A 4,991-nucleotide genomic window follows, 5' to 3' on the forward strand; every position below is an offset into this window, starting at 1 on the left:
GGGTTTGCAGATGGACATGTAGCGGTCGTAGCACATGATGGTCAGGAGGCAAATCTCTGTTGCAAGAAAAAAAAAAACAGAAAGACTTGGGCAGCACATCCAGTGTAGGAGATGTCCCTGGTGTGCCAGAGGGAATTGTGCATGGCTTTGGGGACAGTGGTGCAGATGGAGCCCAGGTCGCTGAGGGCCAGGTTGAGCAGGAAGAAGAACATGGGCGTGTGCAGGTGGTGGCCGCAGGCTATGGCGCTGATGATGAGGCCGTTGCCCAGGAGGGCAGCCAGGGAGATGCCCAGCAAGAGGCAGAAGTGCAGGAGCTGCAGCTGCCGCGTGTCTGCCAATGCCAGCAGGAGGAAGTGCCTGATGGAGCTGCTGTTGGACATTTGCTGCCGCTGGCTATGGGGACCTGTTCATGAAGAAAGGACAGCAAAGATTTAGAGGAGATACCTGTCACCAAAATGAAAGCCGTTTCCCATATACCCTCCTCTGGAATAGACACACACACTCTTTTTTTTTTTTTTTATTTGGCGTTCTGGGGTTCTTTTAAAAAGCTTCTCCCTTTCTCTGCTGCTGTTCTTGGATATCAGAAACCTCAGAATTTCTGCTGCCTCCAGGGAAACAGAGTGCATTCTGTGAGGCAAAGTGATGAATGGAAAGTGAGGGTAGATGATCTCTCATTCTGACCTGTTCAGAGTTTCTCTGGGCTTTAACCTTTCTCAGGGGGAGGAGGGTCACATTCCAATGATTCCCCTATAATGTCACCAGGTCCTGGTGAGAGCAGATGGATCCACCACAGCCCAGCTCCACATTTGAAGCCAAAACCTCATATTGCTCATTTCTCCAACCCAGCAGCATTTTCAGTGTCAGAACACCTCTGCATCTCCTCATCAATCTTATAACTCAGAGATGCTCTAGGACAGGTTTGCACCCTGGATTGGAGCTCCCAGCTTGGACTGAAATCTCAGGGACACTTCCAAGTGTCCTTATGATGGCTTTGGATGAAGGGAGATGCAGCTCCTTCCCTGGCTGCACTGACAGCATTGCCCAGAGCCGGGCACTGGGGACAGCATCACCCTGAGCCAGCTATGCCCCCTCCAGAGCCCCCAGGGCCGGGTAGCTGCTCCCAGCCCTGCGCTCTGCAGAGGGAACTGGGCCCGGGGCTGCAGAGCTGCCCCACGGCTCTGCTGCAGCTCTGCCTGCACAGGAGGGGCTGCACGCCTTGGAGCCCCGGCCCTGAGGGCCCAGGCTGGGCTGGGGCACAGGAGGGAGGGGGCTTGTTCAGAGGGAGGGGCTGCACTGGAGGGGATCCTGTGGGCATCTCTAAACTCTCCCTGCCACAGCATCTCTGGGTATTGTTTTCTCTCCTTGCCTGATCTTCTCTCTGCTTCCTGCAGATTTTCCTCCTGAAGGTGTTTCCCTGTGCCTGATCTCTCCCTGCCAACACTCACAGACCCCAAATCTCTGTGCCCTCTCCTTGGCCTGACAGAACCCTGCCTGTTTGCAGGGCACTGGCTGGGGCAGGTTCTGTTTGCAGCTGGGAGAAACGACAGCTCAGACTGAGTCTGTTGGATCCAGCAAAGGTGATGCTGGTGCTGTCCATGGGCAGAGTGACTGAAAGCACATTAGGGATCTCCTGTGACCCTATAATCACCAAAAGTAACAGTTCAGACGTCTCAGACACTTGTCAAAATTCATAATTAATAATTCATAACCTACCTTTAATATTTATCCCCCCTCCCTGCCATTCTCCAAAAGCAGGAAACTGATTTCAAAGTCTTAGGAAATTTTCTCGTTTTTGTTAAAATCCTTGACTTGGAAATATTCTATGACTGATTAGAACCCCTCAGCATATCAGAGTTTCATGAGCCTTTCACCTCCCCTGCACCAAAAATACTCAGAGTTGTACTCACAGAGTCTGTAGGCATTAGGATGTTCCAGCTTTAGGAGATGGCTCCAGGAGCTGCAGCTGCATTGTCCTGCAGCCAGAGGTTCCTGTGCAAAGGGCTGGCAGTGATTCTGCCCCAGACACTTCTCAGCACCTTCCCAGCCCTGACTGATTGAAGCTCTCTGTGCCTCTGTGCTGCGCCCAGGATGGCAGCAGGCAGTGCCCCAGCCCTGCTGGGCTGGCAGAAGAGCTGCTCATCAAGAGAAATGTGCTTTTGAAGCTCTTCTTGGTTACCAGGAGCTGCCTCTTTGCCATGAGCCCAGCCCAGCTCAGCAGCACAGACAGAGCACAAGGACTTTAATGAGCCTCTGGGGCTTTGTGCTCAGGCCCTGAACATCAGTCCCTGAGAGGGAGCTGAAGAAACCTCTCCAGAACTCCAAGTCAGAATCCAACTCCAAAATTTCTTGGACTTTTAATGGGTCTCAGAGAGGGACACGACTGAGAAAGTGTCCCCAGGCCCCAGGCAGAGCAGAGAACTGCAGGCAGTGATGACAGGTGGGGACAAAGAGAAGCCAGTTCTTGGTGCCCTGGGGCAAAGCAGGGTCTGTGCCACCAAGGGCTGGGAGGAGACACCTTGTCCTGAGGCCCTGGGGCCTCCTGGCACAGCCCCAGCCAGGCTGGGCACTGTCAGCCCCTTGTCCTGCCCTCAGAATCCCCCCCTAGCCCACATCCCAATGGCCTCAAGGATCTGCTGGAAGGAGTCCCTGGGGAGCCTTGCTCAGGAATGGCCTTGGGGGCTCCTTAATTCTCCCTGTAGGGACTGCAGGTTTTTCAAAGGACTTTGGGTTTGGCTTTTGCCTTGAGTCTCTGAGAGATTTGTGCAATCATGGCCTCCAGTTATTTGCTGTAATTAGTCCCTGGAGAGCCTTTGTCAGTAAGAACATTCAGTGGGCTCATTAATGCTTCAAGGTACTTCAGTTATTTTAAGGTACTTGGTGTTTCCCTTTTGATACAGACTCTGTGAGAGGTTTCTGCAATCATGGCCCTAATTATCTGCTTTAACAAGTCCCTTGAGAGCTTTGCACTTACATGTAGTGGGGCTCATTAATACTTTGAAATACTCAAGATTTTTAAGGTACTCTAGATTTTCCTTTCCACACTGAATCTCTGAGAAGTTTTTGTGCCATCCTGGCCTCCAGATCTCTCCTCCAAGGAGTCCATGAGGAGCCTGTGTAGCAGATGGACCTCAGTGGGATGCATCCATGATTTGAGACACTTGGGGGTTTTCTTCTGACTTTGACTCCTAGAAATGTTTCTGCAATCTCCTCTCAGACCCTGAGGTTCCAGGGCTCAGCTCCAAATGCACCACAAGGCTCATTAGGATCAAACAAGTCCTGACAAACCATGGCTCTGCCTTGATTTCCCTCTGCTCTAGTGCAGTTCATCAGAAATATTTCTGTAGTGATTTTGGTTCACCAATTTGAGATTTCTTGGAGAATGCAGCAATTGTTGTGGTGGCTTCAGTGTTGGCTAATTACCAGTGCACTCACTAGAATATACTTACTCATTTCCTCCTGTGTGATAAGATTAGGAGAACAGCAAAGCAGGCTCAAAACTTTAAGAGGGTATAAGGAAAAGTTCATTAATAGCAACTAAAAGAAAGAGTAATAAGAACACAACTTTCAGAAAACTTCTCCTCTCCCTACAACCTTTTCTTTCTTACTGACATTATAAAGAGATAAACCTAGAATTTTCAGTCAGTTTACCCCAACTAGAATAGTCTTTCTTGAGTTCTCTTAGGGAGAGGAGTCTCTCTTTCATGCTATGGAGACTTGTCCAGAAGAGACACTTCTCTTGTGGCTCCCAATTTCCATGAATAGCAACTGCCCAGAAAAATCTGCAACTGTGACATCCCTCCCAGTTGTTCAAAGCTCTTCTACAGTTGTGTTTATGGGCCATGTCAACTTATGGGGTATTAGTTAAAAGATGAGCTGTGTAAGAGCAAAGATTCTCCTCATCTATTTCTGAAATCATCTTCATCTCTGAGAACATCTTTTTCTTCTCTCTGTGAAGGCACAGGATCTCATCACGCTTCCCTTTTTCCACCTTCAAACTTCTCATGGGATCACAGCTACTTTGACATTTGCTTCTTTAGCATGGATGCCTTTGCTGAACAAGTCATGTCCCCATACTTTTCAATGCGATACAGGGAAAAAGAGAGTCTGATGTATCAGTTACATCCTTCTCCATGGCTTACATCCTTCTCCATGGCTTTACAAGAGGATTTCAGCCCCAAGATCAGGACATCTCCTCATCCCTCCCATCTGGGACTCAACTTCCTCTTCACTGACCTCGGTGTCTTCATGTTGCTCCTCTATGTGCCTGCACTTTGTCCTTTTCTCTCACTCCAGGGAAGATGGAAGCACTGAAAGAGTTCATATCTCACCTTGGGCCTGCAGATGGTTCCGTGACCCTGGCCGGGCTCAGTGCTTGCAGCCAGACCTGCTCCCTGTTCCCTCAGTTCCATGGGGCCCCACAGTGTCCCAATGGTCCCTTGCTTCCATGAGGACCTGAGGTGTCATTGTGCCCCCTTGGTGACACAGGGCCCTGAAGGGTCACAATGGTCTCCATGGTTCCATCAGGCCCCACAGAGTCATAATGGTCTCTGGGTTCCATGAAGCCCCGCTGGGTCACCATGGCCCCTTGGTTCCATGGGCTCCAATGGTGCCACAATGATCCCCTTGGTTCCATGGGCTCCAGTGGGGCCACAATGATCCCCTTGGTTCCATGAGGTCCCCAGAGTGTCCCAAGGATCTTCCTTCTTTACCAAGGAAAGAACCCAGCCCGTGTTGCAGGGGCAGCCACCAGAGGCCAAGGCCAGCCAGACTTGACAGTACTGACAGATTTACCTGGGAGCAACCCTTGGTATAGGGAATTTTGGAGGTGGAATCCCAATTTCAGACATGGACACCTGGAGGAGAAGGACAGTTCTTTTACATAGGAAGGAAAGCAGGGAACACCGTCATTTGAGGGGCAAACTAAAGGTGGCCATCAGAGGCCTGAGTCAGCCAGACCTCTCTGTTCTAGTTGCTTTTGTATGAAAGCAACC

This window comes from Melospiza melodia, unplaced genomic scaffold, assembly GCF_035770615.1.
Source record: "Melospiza melodia melodia isolate bMelMel2 unplaced genomic scaffold, bMelMel2.pri scaffold_37, whole genome shotgun sequence".
Lineage (NCBI taxonomy): Eukaryota > Metazoa > Chordata > Aves > Passeriformes > Passerellidae > Melospiza > Melospiza melodia.